The sequence below is a fragment of the Schistocerca nitens genome, chromosome 10, assembly GCF_023898315.1.
Source record: "Schistocerca nitens isolate TAMUIC-IGC-003100 chromosome 10, iqSchNite1.1, whole genome shotgun sequence".
Taxonomy (NCBI): Eukaryota; Metazoa; Arthropoda; class Insecta; order Orthoptera; family Acrididae; genus Schistocerca; species Schistocerca nitens.
This window is the reverse complement of record NC_064623.1, coordinates 175,716,229-175,737,368: the sequence shown is the minus strand read 5'-3', so window position 1 is coordinate 175,737,368 and position 21,140 is coordinate 175,716,229. Positions and strand designations below refer to the sequence as shown.

Here is a 21,140-nt window from a genome sequence, read left to right as displayed (position 1 = left end):
CATTCATCGTATCTGCAGGGGACTTGTTAAGTACACGTCGTGCCGAGTTGCTGCACTACGTCTGGCGAACGGAGGCCTAACATAATATTACTAGTTGCCCCATGAGCTCTGTCACCTCAGTCTATAAGTGAGGAAGACACAATCCGTTTCTAATTCAGGAATCACATTTCTTTATAGGTTGCTTATAACAGAACGGTATTATGTCTCGTGAGAAGGAGAAACGAGTTGGTCTCAGACAGTGGCAACATTGCTGCTCGTGTTGGTCGGGATCCCGCGACTGTCGTGAGGCGGGCTCATCAGAACCACGCACGATGTCAATGGCCCTACGCGACTAGCGCCCGAGAGGAAAGGCTTGTTGTTCGTTCAGCATTGCAGCTTCGCACAGCCACATTGAATACCTTGTGTGAGGAAACGGGCATGTTTGCAGCGAGACAAATGTCCTCAAAACTGACAGCAGAGTAACGTCTGGAGCGTCACTGATGTCAGTATGTCACCGTTGTAGCTTCCCTTCACACGGCACCAGCGAGAGGTGCACTGCAGTGGTGCACTCGGTGATAACTGTCAGCACAAGAGTAGCAGGCACAACGTTGTCTTTTCAGACGAGTCTCCTTCTGTGTATTTATTTGCTTAAGCCGGTGTGATTAGGGGCATCAGTCCCTGTGTTAAATCGGACCAGGGTTTCACACACACATCATACCTAATAAATAGCAATTGTAACACGATAAACAGTGTCGATTTGATTCTGTAAGGTGATAATGTAAGTTGGTTATACTGACTATGATGGTTCTTGTACAACCGCTATTGCCTCTTAGTGATAATACTAACAATAACAGTAATGGCCGGCCGGAGTGGCCGAGCCATATTATAGAAAGGGAAGAGGATGTTGAAAATCCAGGGTGGAATAACAGCAATATTAAAAGGATAGCTGGCCAGTGTGGCTGAGCGGTTCTAGGCGCTTCAGTCTGGAACCGCGCGACCGCTACGGTCGCAGGTTCGAATCCTGCCTCGACCATGGATGTGTGTGATGTCCATAGGTTAGTTAGGTTCAAGTAGTTCTAAGTTCTAGGGGACTGATGACCTCAGCAGTTAAGTCCCATAGTGCTCAGAGCCATTTGAACAACAATAATGATAGTGGCAGATGTAAACAGAATTTGTAGATTTACAAAGTAGATGATTTTCGATATAGCGAGTTCTGGGGAAAGGAAATTTTAGGAGACAGCTCTACCGAAGAATACTGGGAAATGAGGAAGATGTGACTGGAAAGAAGGACATAGAGGAGTAACGAGTACGTACAGGGGCAATGGCAATCATTATTGTTGCTTTACCAGATACGTCATTAATTGTCTTCCCAAGCTAGATACGTTATTTAGCTGTCTAAGAAGGACTTTGAGAAAGTGCCTGAACGATGCAGTAGGACGGAAAGGATTTGATCTGATGGGAACTGGTGTTTCAGCCACGTTGTTCAGACAAGAGCTTTAGCGCCGAGAAGAGAGATGAGATACAGTGTACCTTGAGAAGACTGTACAAAAGATAGAGGGTATGGAAATCTCCGAGCTTGTCTGCACGCAGCCAGGATAGCTGAGCAGTCACGATGGATGTATCTTTGTGTGAGTGCTCCGAAGAGAGAGAACCTTGTCAGAATACACGTCTCATCGTCACACGAGCGCAGCACTTGGAGCAATGGTACGGAAAGTCGAAGGAAGATTAGCTTTTGATGTCCCGCTCGACATCGAGATAATTAGAGATGGGCGATGGTATGAGATCCCACTAGATATACGACATGATTACCTCTATTTGGCGTAGCCAGTAATTTGGACGGGAAGCATTACATTTCTGACGTGCCAACGCCTCCAGGTGTGCAATATCTGTAATGCATTCTTTCAGCCAGATAATGCAAGGTCTCATATTGCCAGTGCTACCCTGATATACGTGAAACAGAGGCTGTTCGACTGTCGCTCTCAACGCCTATCACCTGCTGCAAACATCAGTTCATGGACTAGCACGCACCACTCGCCAGTCACTACGATTGATGGACTCCGGAGTTGAAGTATCATGCGATGAATTACCTGTAGTTGTCAATCAAACTCACTTGCCAGTTCTACTCGATGTCCAGCTGTGTTACAGCCACTGTTCCTGCTGTAGGTGGTAGCTCTGTGTACTAAATTAAGCGCCATTTAAAACCACAGAGTACCTATAAATTTAATCATGTCTTCTCACTGTACCGTATACGTCGTACATACGAGCGCGTGCTGGAAAGTAACGCCTCCAAATTTTTTATATGAAACAGTTAAAGCTTTTTAAATAAAACAAACATCATTAACATTCTATATCTTTGCTCTTCATGTCTACACATTTACAGCTTTGTGATACTAGAGGGCTCCGAATTGCAGCGTATAACATGACGGTGACTAACGTAAGTATGAAATGATAATTAAATGGACACCCTAGCTGCAAACAGGCGTTGATGTACTTCATTGGGGACATGTTGAAAATGTGTGCCCCGACAGGGACTAGAACCCGGGATCTCCTGCTTGCATGGCAGACGCTCTATCCATCTGAGCCACCGAGGGCACAGAGGATAGAGCGCCTGCAGGGACTTATCCTTTGCACGCTCCCCGTGAGACCCACATTCCCAACATGTCCACACCACTACATTCGTAGTGCGCCTAGTAGATGTTTGCCCAACATACTCATTACTCGCGGGGAACGTGCAAGGGATAAGTCCCTGCAGGCGCACTATCCTCTGTGCCCTCGGTGGCTCAGATGGATAGAGCGTGTGCCATGTAAGCAGGAGATCCCGGGTTCGAGTCCCGGTTGGGGCACACATTTTCAACATGTTCCCAATGAAGTACATCACAACGCCTGTTTGCAGCTAGGGTATCCATTTAACTATCATTTCATTTCTAGCAAAGCTGCATGGTCACCTACGGTAACTGTTCTTTCGGGAACAGATACTACCGTCATATACACTACTGGCCATTAAAATTGCTACACCAAGAAGAAATGCAGATGATAGACGGGTATTCATTGGAAAAAAAAAGTTATACTAGAACTGACATGTGATTACATTTTCACGAAATTTGGGTGCATAGCTCTTGAGAAATCAGTACCCACAACAACCACCACTGGCCGTAATCACGGCCTTGATACGCCTGGGCATTGAGTCAAACAGAGCTTCGTGTACAGGTGCAGCTACCCATGTAGCTTCAACACGCTACCACAGTTCATCAAGAGTAGTGACTGGCGTATTGTGACGAGCTAGTTGCCCGACCACCATTGACCAGACGTTTTCAATTGGTGAGAAATCTGGAGAATGTGCTGGCTAGGGCAGCAGTAGAACATTTTATGTATCCAGAAAGGCCCGTACAGGACCTGCAGCATGCGGTCGCGCATTATCCTACTGAAATATAGGGTTTTGCAGGGATCGAATGAAGGGTAGAGCCACGGGTCGTAACACATTTGAAATGTAACGTACACTGTTCAAAGTACCGTCAATGCGAACAAGAGGTGACCGAGACGTGTAACAAATGGAACCCCCTACCATCACGCCGGGTGATACGCCAGTATGGCGATGACGAATACACGCTTCCACCGTACGTTCACCGCGATGTCGCCAAACACGGATGTGACCATCATGATGCCGTAAACAGAACCTGGATTCATCGGAAAAAATGACGTTTTGCCATTCGTGCACCCAGGTTCGTCGTTCAGTACCATCGCAGGCGCTCCTGTCTGTGATGCAGCGTCAAGGGTAACCGCAGCCACCGTCTCCGAGCTGATAGACCGTGCTGCTGGAAACGTCGTCGAACTGTTCGTGCAGATGGTTGTCGTCTTGCAAACGTCCCCATCTGTTGACTGAGGGATCGAGACGTGGCTGCACGATCCGTTACAGCCATGCGGATAAGATGGCTGTCATCTCGACTGCTATTGATACGAGGCCGTTTCGTAATACCCTCCCGAACCCACCTATTTCATATTCTGCTAACAGTCATTGGATCTCGACCAACGCGAGCAGCAATGTCGCGATACGATAAAAACCGCAAGCGCGATAGGCTACAATCCGACCTTTATCAAAGTCGGAAACGTGATGGTACGCATTTCTCCTCCTTACACGAGGCATCACAACAACGTTTCACCAGGCAACGCCGGTCAACTGCTGTTTGCGTATGAGAAATGGGTTGGAAACTTTGTTCTTGTCAGCAAGTTGTAGGTGTCGCCACCGGCGCCAACCTTGTGTGGATGCTCTGAAAAGCTAATCATTTGCATATCACAGCATCTTCTCCCTGTCGGTTAAATTTCGCGTCTGTAATACGTCATCTTCTTGGTGTAGCAGCTTTAATGGCCAGTAGTGTATATAACGTAACTATGTCTGTGCGTGAGAAACAGCGTGCTATGACCGACTTTCGAATTGGAAGAGTTCGTCCACAGGACTACCCTCTCCTCCAGCCTGCTAATACGAGACGACACACGAGCGCTGAGACATCTGCGATAGTCTATACGGTATTGCAGTGCCTGTGTTGATGAGAATTAGAATGCCGTGTTCCTTCGGACGTGCGTGTAGACACGTGGTGGGCGATACGTGGAAAGTTGGGTCTGGCCGCCGCGCGTCCTCGGATAGCCTAGCAGTAAGACCGCTCGCGATAGGCGGGAAATGCCGGTTCGAGTCCCGGTGCGGCGAAAAATTACGCTGTCGTCGTTCCATTACGCAGCTGATGGCTGCCCATTTATCATGTCTGCAACAATCCTACGTTTGAATTCACTGTCACCTCCATACAGTCTCGAGTTGGCCCTATCTGATTTTCAGGTGTTCCCAAAACTTACAGGACGCCTTCGAGGACTTAACTGTGATAGTGACGAAGCGTTGCAATAGGAGGTAAGGTTGTGGCTCCGTCAACAAAGTCAAACATTCTGTAGTTATGTTATCAAGGAATTGGTCTCCCGTTGGGAGTAACGTGATACGGCCGCTAAATCACGCTGGCTAACAGGTAATTAGTATTGTGCCAAGAGAGTTGCGGTCGGGATTCATTTCACAATTGCAAATTATCATCATTTAGGTCACAAATACTCTCTTGAAAGAATTAAATTTGCTTCGCGGCTGAAGGCCTCCAAACAGATGCTTTAGAATAAGTTCAATTTTGAAAAGATCAGCATGCGGAGCGGCTGAAGGCCGCCGGATTAAATCTTCAAAATTCCAAATATACTATGATGATTACTGAAGGCAGAAGGCCACAATGTTTTAAGGAGGGGTAGGACGTCAAACTGGCCGACTTTGAGCAGGAGAGGCACCACAGGACATTTTAATTTGCACTGTCTATACTTTTACAAATAAATTCATAAAACGTTATCAGCATGACCAGGAAGGGCTCAGGATTCACGCTCATAGGAGTGTAAGTTCAAAAATATAACAATATATATTTTTTACATGTGAAATATTTTTTCACGTACTATTGGCTGCATTCATTGCTATAGGAACACTTTTCTTCATAAGTAAGGGAGATTCTTCGATGAATTTTGCACAGCATACAAACCATACTTACAGGTGTATGAAACTAGTATTTTCCAAATGTATTAAAAACTGTGCTAAAAATTGAGATAATTAACTACAAAATTTGATTTTTTTTCTAAACATAAAGTTTAAAGTGTAACAGCTCATTCATTTTTTCATAAATTAAATAGATTGTAGAGTTTCATACTCCTGTAAGTCTGGTTTGTACGCTGTGCAAAATTAATCGAAGAATCTCTCTTACTTGTGAAGAAAAGTTTACATGTAGCAACAAATGCAACCAATAGTAAGTGAAAAAAAGTAATTTCACACGTAAAAAAAATTATTTTGTTATACATTGCTATGGGTTTGAATCCTCAATCCTTCCTGGTCGTGTTGACAAAGTTTTATGAATTTATTTGTAAAAGTATAGACAGTGGAAATTAAAATGTCGTGTGGTGCCTCTCCTGCTCCAAGTTGGCCCGTTTGACGTCGTACCCCCCTTAAAATGCTAACAGGATTCATGGCCCCCAAGGTGCACAGAAAGAGATAAACACAATAAGATGGCTGAAGGCCGTAATGTTAAATTCTGCAAATTAAGGAAATACATATTGCAACAATCAGTAAAAAAATACATTAAGTTTGAAAATTTCCTTTTTGCAACGCCAACGGCGAAAGGCCCACAATAACTTGTAAAATCTTTCAGAGGAAATTACAGTAACGTTTCACGAGCAGAAGACGATAATGTTTGGACTTGAAGGAAACTCTGAGAACATGTTTCCAGGGCTGAAGGCCCACAACTAACCTTGCCAATTTAAACATATAAAAAACAAATTACAACATCATTAACTCTACCAAAAGAATAATTAAGAGAACGGCACTCAGGACTCTCCAGTGGACCGGTCTGCCCTCGTTCACTCAGGCGAGACAGGTGGTGTGCCCAACTACACTTAATTCGTGCGAACCCTACCAAGGGGCAGTCACGGACCTACCGACCAACCGCTTGCTTGCCACGACGGAGTACACGACAACTCAAACACAAAAAGTTACGAACGTGATAATCCACAATGATGTATGTATTAGCTGTCAAAATTACACACCATGCTGGACAGCGACAACAGGTGAGGAAAAAACGCTCCTGAAATTACGTTAGTGGCCAGGGCAGGTAGCCGGAACACCAGCGGCCACAAGGCAGAAAATTCCGTTGATACACTTGAATTTGAAGTACACTAATATAGTTAACTTCACCCAAAAGGAACACTGCCTGAATTTACGTCAGTGGCCAGGGCAGATACCGAGAACACTGACAGCCACAAGGCAGAAAATTCCGCTGGTGCACTCGAATTGTAGTCAACCAATATAGTTAATTGCATCGCATGGCGGCTAAATTTCAGCAACAGAAACAGTCGATGTTGCTCCCAGGAAAATCTCCCAAACAGCGAACCCTCGAAAGGAACCACATATCACGAACGCACGTGGCTTGGGTAGTTGAAACCACTACTCAACTTTGACGTCCTGGGTCGGTGAGCCACGAAGCTCGTAGCGACCGGACAGCTCCACACACGCTCCGACACAGCGCAGGGACCGCCAGCGGACCCAGCTGACTGCATGGCACGGAGATAACTTCCCTGGTCCGCAGTAACCGACGGACTGCTCTCAGAATGCCGACATCATCTAAAATAGTCGTCAGTGGAAATCACGCCAGCTACACACACACAACCTGACAAACACTTGCACGAAGACCTGAACGATACCTAACAGTAACTAAACACGCACGAAGACAAATCGGGAGTCGGGCGAGTCATGTCGACGCAGACTTCAAAGCTGCTCCAACCCGACTGCACTGGTGCCGCATTGCAACTCCCCGACTGGCAGGTCCGGACTGCACTCCAGACGCTTTCCAACTGACTGGCAGCCTGACGTCGCGACCCGAACTCCCTTACGACAGACAACGACCGGGAAGTAATAGCAGTCGAGCAAAGATACTACGACAGGTGATATATCGATACATGCTACTAGCGCCGGACCGAGCGAGGTGGCGCAGTGGTTAGCACACTGGACTCGCATTCGGGAGGACGACGGTTCAATCCCGTCTCCGGCCATCCTGATTTAGGTTCTCAGTGATTTCCCTAAATCGCTCCAGGCAAATGCCGGGATGGTTCCTTTGAAAGGGCACGGCCGATTTCCTTCCCCATCCTTCCCTAAACAGAGCTTGCGCTCCGTCTCTAATGACCTCGTTGTCGACGGGACGTTAAACACTACTAACCTAACCTAACCCTACTAGCGCCGGTCACGGTCAGGCAAAGCAGCAACTCAGTGACAGTAGTAGTTTAAATTAACGTAGTGAGGTGGGAGTACGTTATAAACAGAGTGTAAAATAGATGATGGCGGGAACACGAGCCATGCACGCGTCAACACGGTTTCGTCCCAGCGTAACTTTGTTGAATAATAGAGGAGTAGATATGAAGAATGAAGATGTAGAAAGTTAATAACATTTGTTTTGTTTGAACAGCGTTGTAAGAGTTTTTACGTCAAAGATTGGGAGGCATTACTTTTCAGGACGTCCTCGTAGTAAAAGCCCAGTGGGGGAGTAGTCTGTAGCTGCCCGCGATCCTCTCGGCCTGGCCGCGTAAAGTATGCGCACAAGAAGTAAACTTTCATTATTTGCTATTCTTCCTGGTGTTGCAATTTTAATGGCTGGCAGTATACATTGGCGTGCGCCGCCAGTAACTGCCGCCACGAATATTAACGCTGCCGTTACGCAAGTCGTCTCGGCTGTTACATTGCTGCGGCATTGAATCCTCAATACGCACTGGCGCCGGTTGCATCACGGCTGACGCGCACGCCTAACAGCGGCGGATAGGTGCCCGGTGACGTCAGGGGACATTTTTACAGCGCCGCCGCGGGAGAAAGCAGGGTCGCTCCGCGGAATCCTGGTCCCGTCCAGCGGTAAACAAGACGCCACGCCCCCTCACCAGCTACCCACTCTCATCTCCGCTGTCAGGTACTGCCGACGGGGCTCCTCAGACTTTTGAGTTCCAGTCGACGCTGGAGACCGTCTCACGCGTAATGGGCCAAACAAGAAACACACACACACACACGGTGTGTATACTGATGAGCGAGAACATTTTGACCATCTGCTTACAAGGGAACCACGGGACCACCGCGTTCCTGACCTCAATTTATCCTTGATGTTCCTTATCTTGCACATGGTGTACTCAGTTTCTATATTTTGCTTATTTTGTTCATACTTCCACACTTCTTCCTGTTTTCTCGATTGATCTGCGTTCAGTTTTTCAAGGCCTATACACTGTGCCAACTTATAACTAAATCTGAGGGGGGTGCGATGGGGAGGTTCCCTTGTTAGTAGCGTGTTGGTTCGCCTACGGAACACAATACGAGGTTCGCCGGAAAATACGTATAAAAGTTGAATAATGTCTTTGTTACAAGTTTCAGTCACCGCCAGGTGGGACTACTGCTGTAATCAATCCCATCAACGCTCAGTTCGAGTCAGAGCACTCTGCGTGAAGGTGGGAGTGTGCGGCAGCTTGTTGACAGTTACCCTTTTTCACCTGCCGTCGGCATGGAGCTCTCTCTGGTTGAGGAACAGCGCGTCAACATCAAGTTTCTTGCAAAGCTAGGCAAGAATGGCCGTGAGATTTCAGAGTGTTTGAAACAGGTTTACGGAGACAATTCTCTGAAGCAACCAACCGTGAACAAGTGGTTAAAAAGGTTCCGGGATGGCCGAGAAGAAGTGAACGATGACCGTCGCCCAGGACGCCCGTCGACATCGAGTTCCGATGTAAATGTTGAACGAATTCGGGCTCGTGTTCTTAAAGACCGTAGATTGACAGTCAGAATGATTGCTGATGAGCTGTCAATCCCCAAAACAATCGTTCACGAAAACCTGACTCAAAAACTTGAAATGAAGAAATTGTGTGCGAGAATCGTACCGAAGCTCCTAACGCCAGAGCAGAAAACAAAGAGGGTTGAGTGCTGTGAGGATTGGTTGGAAGCAGAGGAACCAGGGGACTTTTTCAGCTGAGTCATCACTGGAGACGAGTCCTGGTTTTACGAATTCGATGTTGACCTCAAATCTCAAAGTGAGGCATGGAAACTAGCAGGAGAACCGAGAACAAAAAAGTCGCGAAAATCAAGGTCCAAAGTGAAGACAATGTTGATTGTTTTCCTTGATTCTAGGGGCATTGTTCACAAGGAATTTGTCCATCCCGGCCAGAGAGTGAACGGAAATTTTTACGTTGAAGTTCTGATACGTCTCAGACCTCGTGTGGCCCGAGTTCGACCGGAGTTGGCAAAAGGGGGCAGGTGGATCCTTCATCACGACAATGCGCCCGCTCACACGTCCCTCGTGCGCGAGTTTTTGGCCCGAAGCTCAATCACCGTGACAGACCACCCGCCTTGTTCACCCGATTTAGCCCCGTGTGACTTCCTGATGTTCCCGAAATGCAAAATGGTGCTTCGGGGGCGGCACTTCGGAGATGTGGAAGCCGTCAAGGCGGAGACGACACGGCAACTGAACATCACAAGTGAAGACTTTCAGCAATGTTATCAACAGTGGAAACGGCGTTGGCAGAAGTGTATCGCGTCTCAGGGCGAGTACTTTGAAGGAGACCATATTGTAATACCTGAATAATTGTAAAATAAAGTTATTATTCAACTTTTGTACGCATTTTCCGGACAAACCTCGTACAGCAGCATTAAGACTAAAGCGATGAATGGCAATTTTTACCAAGGCCGGGATTCGAACCCGGGTCTCCAGCTCACTAGGCAGATGCGCTAACCACTACGCCACCCTGGCACAGTGGCTTTGCACAACTGAACGACTACCCTAGGACGGCTCCTTCCTCTCCCCGAATTCCGATTCACGCCTCAGCCCACTTGGAGTTCCTCCTAAAGTCGAAAAGCATTGCAGAGGTTGTCCAGCTGTACTGGAACACCATCTGAGCATCGAAGGAAACAAGGGATCCTGCCTGAAACGCAAGCGTAGGTGCTTTAATTAAGTGAAACTAGATGGTCACAGAGACCTGTTCAAGTCTCAGACATCTGTGATGTGTAGATATGCAGACTGGAGCAGCGAGTGAAAATTTGTACCGAGGACAGGATTCGAACCTGTGTCTCCTGTTCACTTGGCAGATGCGCTAGCCACTACGCCACCTTGCCACAGTGGGTTTGCACAGCTCCACGGACTGCCCTCGCCCGCCTTCTTACTCAACTCACATTGCCATACACGACCCAGACCACTTAGTATTCCTGCTAAACTCCAACAGCCTTGGGACAAATTTTCATTCATCGCTTGAGTCTGCTTCTATACATCATATATGTTTGAGACTTGAAAAGGTCACTGGAAGCATATACGAGGCGTGTTTTTCAAGTAAGTACCGTTTTCAAATTACAAAAAGACGTGCTGAGATATCTCAATAATTTTATTTTTACACGAAAGCCTGTACCTTAATCTACTTTCCTACGTAATGTCCGTCAATATTGAGGGACTTGTCATAACGTTGTACCAGTTTTTGAATACCCTCCTCATTGAAGCCTGCCGCCTGACGTGTTAACCACTGCATCACCACTGTTTTGACTTCGTCATCGTCTTGAAGACGCTGATCGCCCAGGTGTTTCTTCCAGTGCAGGAACAGATGGTAGTCACTGGGCGCAAGATCGGGGCTGTACGGAAGATGATCTAGAGTTTCCCATCGAAAAGATGTGATGAGATCTTTGGTCTGATTGACGGGCATTGTCTTGCAGCAAAACGATGCCCTTGCTCAACTTCCATGGACTGTTGCTTTTATTCTGGTGTGACGTAGGCCACCCATGTTTCATCGCCCACAACAATTTGACTTAAGAAATCATCACCGTCGTTGTGGTACAGCTCAAGAAAAGTCACTGCACTGTCTAAGCGTTTGGTTTTGTACACATCCGTCAACATTTTTGGTACCCAACGTGCGCACAATTTTCGGTAATTGAAGTGCTCGGTCACAATGCCATACAAAACGCTACGAGAAACCTCAGGAAACTCATCCCGCAAGGAGGAAATCGTAAAGCGTCTGTTTTTTCTCACCTTATTGTCCACTTCCTGCACCAAACTTTCATTAACGACCGAAGGACGCCCACTCCGTTGTTCATCATGCACATTTGTGCGGACATCTTTAAATGCTCTCTCCCAGTTTGTTACCATTCCATCGCTCATAATGTTTTCTCCGTAAACTGCACAGATCTCACGATGAATATCGATCGCTTTTAGGCCTTTAGCACTAAGAAATCTTGACGTCTCGTATTTTCATTGGATTAATATTCAAATAGTCCGTAGCAGTCGTGGCACTTTCCGTTATTACTATAGTTTCCACGAAAGCTCACGTGAATCTCTCCCACAGCAAAATACTGCCCCTGCGTCCGTACCGCGGTGCATCGAGCAGCAGTTCTCCAGGATGACTTACGTGGACGCGACCGTCGACCTGGCGAAAGAAGAGGCGCGATTCACCCAACCAGGCGACGTGTTTTCTGTGATCCACGTCCCAAAGTCGATGATCCAGAGCCTTTTGCAATCATAACTGACAGTGCCGTTTGATCGACAAAAAAAATGGTTCAAATGGCTCTGAGCACTATGGGACTCAACTGCTGAGGTCATAAGTCCCCTAGAACTCAGAACTACTTAAACCTAACTAACCTAAGGACAACACACACATCCATGCCCGAGGCAGGATTCGAACCTGCGACCGTAGCGGTCGCGCGGTTCCAGACTGTAGCGCCAGAACCGCTCGGTCACCAGGGCCGGCGTTTGATCGACACGGGAACACGCAATGATCGTCTGCTGCGGAGCCCCACGTTGGATAACTTCTGTGCCCAAGATGAGTCGTGGACGGTGCAACACCTACAGCGCCTTTCGGTGTTGAAAAAACAAAAATAGCTCCCATGTCCTTAAAAAATCAATTCACAAAATGACCAAAGTCCCTCCACAAGTAGTAATTACGAATAATAAATAAAATCAAATGAAGGGAAATATCTAGTATAGAAAGCAAAAGAAAAGAAAAGGAAAATTTAATTATAAATTTCAGAAACATGGGAAGGGGGAAAACAGTAGAAAATATTAGTTATTCCAATACGTAAGAAAATCTATAATATAGTCATAGAACGTAGGTCTGGGACACCAAAGATAGTGTTTATTAATCTTCCACCATAGATACTAGTAGACTGGCCTTGCTGTGCAGAAGCTATAGAGCTGGTGTGGCTCCAACATAAACCACGTGACTGTTGGCAAAACGTGGCGGGATTTCAAATCAGCGGTCTGCCATCCTATCTTTGTATCGTATTTTACCCACATTTCTCAATTGACTGACAAACGCTTCCCACAAAAATTACTTTTTATTTGCGAAAAATTATGTCAGAACTACATTTGACCTGGATTTGTTCACAGTACCATTTATAAAATCTAACAAATATATCGAACGCCCCTCTGGTAGGCAGCGGGACGAAATTACTATAAACTATCAATTAAAGTAAAATGTCGTTAAAATTCTTTTAAACAGTAAGAGTGGGCTCTTGTCAAAACTTTAAACATTGGATTCGCCGCGTTTTGAGCTCTAGTCACTTTAAAAGAAAATGGGATATGGGAATTACAACTATAGGTGCCAAATTTGTCGACTTTAGGAGCAGGTCCATTTTAGAGTATCAATTTTAGGTGCACTACGAAGGTTCAGTTCCTACTATTTTTACAAAAGTTTAAACTATGACTTTAAAAAAAATGATATTTTAGATGAAAGGTGAGACTTTGAAGTATCAGAAAATAATTTTGGAGCCTACATTTATTTAATAGTATTAGAAGTTAGAAAAAAATTCTCTTCATGTGTCGACTCTTGGTGCTCTTACCTTATTATAATCTCACTTGTATACACAAAAAGTCGCGTATGTGCAGATGGCTTAAAGTTTTTCCGTTTCAGGGCCTGTATCCAAAGCTGCCTTCGGTTTTCATCCTTAGGGGACCTATGAGTAGGAACGAGAAACAGTTATACTTACTTCTGTAACCGAATTATCGCAGATACTTTCCAAAATGTAATATGAGCCTGACTTTGCAGGCATCACTTTCAACACTTTAATTTACGTGATACTCTATTTCAGGTGTAAAATGCATATAAAAGTCACGTCAGCAGATTTCAATAAACGCATCTGCACTATCATAGAAACACTTAAACGTGAAATGTAATGCCATTTCCCCCGACAAAACGCTGAGTGCAGCCATAAGCGCAACACGAAACAACCATATTTTGCCAACATTCACGTGACTTTAGCCCAGAGATGTTGGGGCCATGAAAATGACGTCAGAGCCAGTCTATTATATTTATGGTCGAAGTAAAGTATAAATAGCCGTACGTTGTAATTACGATACTCGAGTCTCTAGTCTGTTCTAGTTCCGAAGTTATTTACGACGTACAGGTTTAGAGGACAACAATTGGGACTCTATGAAACGGGGATCAAGAATAGATCGTGACGAGATTGTTCTTGAGGATTGTCAATTCAAGACTTTAATTTGGACATTTATCAGATTACACAAACGGGAAGGTGAATAGTAATCTCTTTGGATTTAATGTGAATTCGTGTGAATATTTAAACGCTTTACTGAACTGAGAATTTTAACCGGATTCGGTCTTTGAATTGTGATACTGGGAAACTTCACGCGACTACTGATCATAGTTAATGACAGTTTGCGGATATTAAATAGAAATAACTTATTTACCGAAAGTGACAGGATATCATCTAAAAACTCTGATGCTAGCAGGAATACTACTTAGACATCTAATTAAAGAACTTCTTTGAATAAAAAAAATGGTTCAAATGGCTCTGAGCACTATGGGACTTAACATCTGTGGTCATCAGTCCCCTAGAACGTAGAACTACTTAAACCTAAGTAACCTAAGGACATCACACACATCCATGCCCGAGGCAGGATTCGAACCTGCGACCGTAGCAGTCGCGCGGTTCCGGACTGCGCGCCTAGAACCGCTAGACCACCGCGGCCGGCTCTTTGAATAAGATTGTATGAGTGAACCTATTTATTAATAATTCTTGTCAATAAACTGATGTTGTTAATTTGAAACATAATACAATTCTTGAACATTAACTTGGATTAATAAACGTTAAGGTTATGATCTATGCCAAGAACAAACTATCGATTCGTAACTAAAACAATTGAACGAAAGGATAAAGTATCGTCGTCTGTAAACATTGGTACTAAAGCTACTAAAGATTTTTTCTCTCAGAGGTGGGAAGACTATACGTGTGGAAACCGAGCGAGGTGGCGCAGTGGTTAGCACACTGGACTCGCATTCGGGAGGACGACGGTTCAATCCCGCGTCCGTCCATCCTGATTTAGGTTTTCCGTGATTTCCCTAAAATCGCTCCAGGCAAATGCCGGGATGGTTCCTTTCAAAGGGCACGGCCGACTTCCTTCCCCGTCCTTCCCTAATCCGATGAGACCGATGACCTCAATGTCTGGTCTCCTTCCCCAAGACAACCATCCAACCAACTATACGTGTAGTGACCCACGTGTAACATTTGGTTTTAAAAGCAATCAAACTGATACTTAGCCGGGACAATATTAAATAAAAGTAAAACCCTTCAATGACAGTCAATGTGTAAAAAATAAAATCAAACTTTCACCTATTCGATGAAAAAGCGAAAACAGAATAAGGGCTGCTACAACGGCCAACACCTTGTCGCCTACACGTGCTCATAACATCCTTAAACCACTTGTCATCGACACTCAAGTCGGCAGCACGCTACCAGCCGACAGGACCCTACTTTCCGAGATGCTCATTCCCACGCGTCGGGCCGTAACAGTCTTCCCCTTGTCAAAACCGCTCATGCCAGAGAACTTCCCCATTTTCAGTATGTGTCGTCGTTAAAATGATTTCCCCATTCGTCTCTGCTCCATTTATACACCAGATGTTATAATTATAACTTTCCGTATGTAACACGTTATGACACGGAAACTAATCACCGTACGAGCACCAAACTTGGTAGCATTAATGTCCAGAGTAAGGGTGCATGATTTCCATGCGTTACACCGCAACCCTGCAGTTCCGACTATGGCCACCATGTGCCGCGATCAGTCACCGTGGTTCATACGAGGGTCACTCCAAAAGAAATGCACACTATTTTTTAAAAAAAATCCATCTTTTATTCTACATGTTTGAAAGTTTTACAGTGTGTAGATACATCCTTTAGGAACAATAGTTTCATTTCTCCACATAATTTCCGTCCCCCTCAACTGCCTTACGCCATCTTGGAACTAGCGCCTGTATACCCACACGGTAAAATTCTGGACCAACCTGTTGGAGCCACTGTTCGACAGCGTGCACAGGGGAGTCATCATCTTCAAACCTTGTTCCACGCAGACACTCTTTCAGTTTACAAAAGAGATGACAGTCACATGGAGCCAGATCAGTAATGTATGAACGAGTATTTCTGTGTTGTCCATCCGAGTTTTGTGATCGCTTCCACGGTTTTTTGACTAACATGTGGCCGTGCATTGTCGTGCAACAGCAAAACATCCTGCTTTTGCCGATTTGGTCGAACGCGGCTCAGTCGAGCTTGAAGTTTCTTCAGTGTCGTCACATATGCATTAGAATTTATGGTGGTTCCACTTGGCACAATGTCCACAAGCATCAGAACCGTAGCCGTAACTTTTCCAGCAGAAGCTGTGGTTTTGATATATATTTTCTTGGGTGAATTTGCACGATGCCACTCCATTGATTGCCTCTTCGTCCCTGGTGAAAAATGATGGAGCCATGTTTCATCACCTGTCACAGTTCTTCCAAGAAATTCATCTCCACCATTCTCGTACTGTTCCAAAAGTTCGCTGCATACCGTTTTTCTTGTTTCTTTGTGAGCCACTGGCAACATCCTGGGAACCCACCTGGCACAAACCTTTTTTAACGCCAACACTTTCAGTATTCTGCAAACGCTTCCTTCCCCTATCCCAACGTAGCGTGACAATTCGTTCACTATGATGCGTCTGTGAGCAATCACCAATTCGTTAACTCTCTGCACATTGTCTGGAGTGTGTGCAGCACGAGGCCTGTCGCTGCGAGGACAATCCTCAAAATTGCCGTGCCCACTTCAATCACGTAACCTGCTTGCCCACCGACTAACTGTACTGCGATCGACAGCAGCATCTCCATACACCTTTTTCAACTTCTTGTGGATGCTTCCCACTATCGCCTTTTTACAGCACAGGAATTCTATGACAGCACGTTGCTTCTGACGAACGTCAAGTGTATTAGCCATCTTGAAGACATGCTGTGACGGCGCCACTCACGGGAACAGGTTGAACTAAGTTTGAAAACGAGCAGGAAAGATGTAGCTACACACTGTAAAACTTTCACACATGCAGAGTGAAAACTGTATTTTTACAAAAAGTGTGTGCATTTCTTTTGGAGTGACCCTCGTAGTATCACACAGGTGACCATCGCAGTGGACTTTGCGGCGGCGTGGTTCCTTCCGTCCCTTTACGACGGAACATTGTCTCAGCAGATCATCAGTAGGAAAGCCGAGTGAAAGCTACTGTACTTCGGCGTGAACCGGGCTGCAATTAAAGTCTGTAATCTAGGTTTCGGGAGAAACACGAAATGAAAGTTCGGAAATTTTGTCCTCAAGTAATATATTCTGAAACTTAGGTGAACTAGTACACTGCCAAGCCCGTGGTAGTCTTAACACAGTCACTCACAATCCTTTCACTCACGTTAGCAAGTTTATGGTGTTGCATTTCCCGAAAACGTAATAGCTACAAAAATACTGATTGCTTTTGATTGATAATACTCGCCAAATATTAAGTCTCTCGGTACCAAATGCAATCACAGTTTTTAGCCACCGACGTGCTCAATACGCCACGCGGAATATATGTTTCTTTTTTTCTTCACAAAATTCACTTAAAATTTCCGACATTTCTACACGCCCATCGAAATAGTTATGCCGTCACTTTACAACACTTTTGATGTATGAAACAGTGCTAGATCCGGCAACTTATCGTTTCCATCGGAACTACTACTACTACTACACAGGTCCGAACTGTTTCATGGCTAGGCTCCCACCCTTCTCTAGAATACTCTAAATCTTCTCTACCAGCCGACAAAGGCGCACGAAGAATATTGCTTTTCCATTGGTCAGTTTACTCAACAGCCAATAGCAAAACAACATTTTCCCGTGTCAGTCCGCGCTTTTCATCCATAACCAATCGCAAAATAGTAAACCGAACGACTGCACTTTTTACAGACATAATTATCTAATATTGTGAAGTTTTCTTTATGCATAAAGTTATTTACTATTGTTATTTATACCTGAATTAACTTTCCCTTTACCATTAACTTACTTTACAAATCTATTCTACAAAAACCCCCTTTGTCCATATCCATACTTCTTCGAAATGTTCCCACATTAAATCCTACTACAAAAAATGTCTCTGAGCATTATGGGACTTAACTTCTGAGGTCATCAGTCCCCTAGAACCTAGAACTACTTAAACCTAACTAACCTAAGGACATCACACACATCCATGCCAGAGGCTGGATTCGAACCTGCGACTGTAGCGATCGCGCAGTACCAGACTGAAGCGCCTAGAACCGCTCGGCCACACCGGCCGGCAAATCCTACTACATAACTCGTTAAACAATTATCTTCATATTAACCTTAAACCACACTCATACACCATTCATACTGCTAAAACACATTTATAACGTTTTACATAGACAAAAAGACATAACACTTTATGAAAATACTAGAACAGTTTATGAAAAACATTCAATTACTTTAGTGCTCTCTAGTGGGCACAATCGAAACTAAAATCACAGTCCCTCTATCCAATAGTATCCTCTATCGGCTGATACATAAACTACGTGCGCGTCCAGTCTCGCGTCACCATCTGTCACTATCCAGTTCTGAGACACATCTCCCACTTAACCGCCTCCAAGGCAGGATCGGTATACGGCGCTACGCCTCAATGCCTCCAGACAAATTGCCGGCGTGCGGCTGCTTGCATCGCGTAAGTTACATAGAAGTGATGGTATTGACTGGCTTAACGTCGTTCTCCGAATTTCATTCGTGGCCCCCAAACAAAACACGCCACGCCGGTGAAGTCCTGTGGCCGTAGATAGTTAATGCCGGGTCGCTGGTACAGTATACGGTGGAGTGCAGCGGCGCGCGCCGCCGCCAGGAACAGTTCGGCCGTTTTGCGACCCGCGGCTGGGAGCGCCCCTCGTAAAGAATTCACGGGGGACGCGGCCGTAAAAGCACCACTCCGCCCTGCCGCCGCCGCCGCTGCTCTCTCCTCTCCTCTCGTCTCGTCTCCACTCCCATCCCACGTGTCTGCGACAACTGAGCTCGCTTCGGCTTCACCGTGTCAGAAACCCAGCTCATGCATCGCTGAAACTACTCGAAATAAGAAATTATTCCTCCAGGAATGCGTAAGTTTTATAAAAGTGTGTGTGTGTGTGTGTGTGTGTGTGTGTGTGTGTGTGTGTGTGTGTGTTTTCATCTCCTCCTAAACAAGTGGACCGATTTCAACCAAACTTGGTCATTGGTACACATTCCCCTTACTGTCAGGCAACAGTCAATATGGGGGTATAAACACCAGCCCCCCATGGGACCCCCCCCCCCTCTTTCCGGGAACGTCTCATACGAGACGTGTGTAACCCCAAATGTTTGCGTGGTTGAGTAATTATGTTGTACGCATACCTGGAGACAGTGTTTGTGCAGCATTCGCCGACATAGTGCAACAGGCGGAATAAGGGGAACCAGCCCGCAGATGGAAAACCGCCTAAAAACCATCCACAGGCTGGCCGGCTCACCGGACCTCCACACTAATCCGCCGGGCGGATTTGTTCCGGTGACAGGCACGCCTTCCCGCCCGGAAAGCAACGCGTTAGGCCGCGCGGCTAGCTGGGCGGGCTAGGTAGTAGTACTGTTTGTAGCGTTTCTATCCCTACCCTTGCACGGCCCAAGAAATCTGAGGATGGCTCTAACATAAGCCGAAACCGGTTATAATAAACAAATGTTATTGCGATCACGACAGTTGTTTTAACTAAAGTAAGAGCAGAGGACGTATAACGCTTCCTTGGGGAACACCGAATATGACTTCCGTTTCAGTCGGTGATCTTCCGTCGATTGCTACATACTGTGTCTTTTCTGGGAGGAAATGTCAGTCGCGCAGCTGAAGCGATACTCCATAGGCACGCAATTTGAACTCCTCATTTCTGTCTCGGGCTCCAATTTTTGCGGCAGTTTTGTACGTTAACAGCGATACAAACTGGTGGATAGATTTACTGATGAAGAGCTGGTCGAAATGGAGCAGGGGAACGGGTTCACAGAACGCATTGAACTGGCCCAGGGAGGAAACTGTGCTCAGCTTTTGCCGCAGCGGAGGCGCACTAATTGAACATAACAATACTGCTGCGTATTTTGATCCTGTACATGTACGAGAGGTAGTCTTCAATTTTGAATCACTACCTCGAAACAATAAGTTTCGGAGTTACCTGTTTGTTTGTTTACGGTCTTGTAATCGCTACGCCACAGTTCCGTAGCACGTCCGCACTACTCAATCACGATGCTGTTGCACTTGACCGTTATCGGAAGCACGCGGTGACGTTACTGTTAACAAGTGGTGAGTAAGGAAAACACGTCGCACTCCCATTGTTTCCAGGTCTGTTGTGCATATACAATCTACCCTGAATACGCACTGGCTCGCGATAAACCGATAGGAGCGCGCAAACTGCCAGGTGCAATAATACTGTGGTCGACTGATAGTGGGGCCAAACAAAATAGCGCACCTCGCTGATGAAGTGAAGATGTAGCTACAAAAAAGCAACACATTAATTACGGAAGACTATGTTTTCCACATGGTGATTGAAGTTTGACTATACCACATAAATGTTCAGTAAATTGTGAATATACTCAACACACAAAATTAAGAATAGTGAAGAGTAAGTGTGAATCTCATTGTCGTGCAGCCTCTCCTAGCAAAATATATCAACGTCGCAATCAGCACCTTCCAACATAACGTTGTATATTACTCCGGTATTACACACATCGAAAAATGTTTTTCATCACCCCGGTTCCCAGAACCCCTGAAGACAGACGTTGACTGTGGTTGTCGAATCACAGACACCGTCCCTTTGACTGTTGAGAGACGTCACTAAACCCGCCCAAAGATGTAAACAACCACGCATGAGCAGTGCCTATTAGACGGAGGGGGTCTGACAGCCGATCAGTTCCAGTCAATCCACCAGGAAGGGGGTACACTGCTTCTGTTCGTAGTTCAACCGTATCTAGACGGTCAATACCGCGGTTGGATCGCGTCCATATTGTTATTTTGTGCCAGGAAGTGCTCTCAGCAAGCGAAGTGTCCAGGCATCTGTAACCAAAGCGATGTTGGAACATAGAGGAGATAGCGAGGGACAGGAACTGTCGATGACATGCCTCGCTCAGGTCGCCCAAGGGCTACTACTGCAGTGGATGGCCGCTACCTACGGATTATGGCTCGGAGGAGCCCTGACGGCAACGCCACCATGTCGATTAATGCTTTTCGTGCAGCCACAGGACGTCGTGTTACGACTCAAACTGTGCGCAGTAGGCTGCATGATGCGCAACTTCA

General features: G+C 45.8%; 1 protein-coding gene and 1 non-coding gene across 2 annotated transcripts in view; one reads left to right on the top strand and one right to left on the bottom strand.

Moving 5' to 3' along the window:
* LOC126210657 (mitogen-activated protein kinase kinase kinase 10-like) overlaps positions 1 to 21,140 on the top strand; it is a 696,141-nt gene that overhangs the window by 208,570 nt on the left and 466,431 nt on the right. The gene's annotated exons all lie outside the window — the stretch shown is intronic.
* Trnat-agu (transfer RNA threonine (anticodon AGU)) lies at positions 10,230 to 10,301 on the bottom strand. The gene has a single exon. It is a non-coding gene; the product is annotated as a tRNA-Thr (tRNA).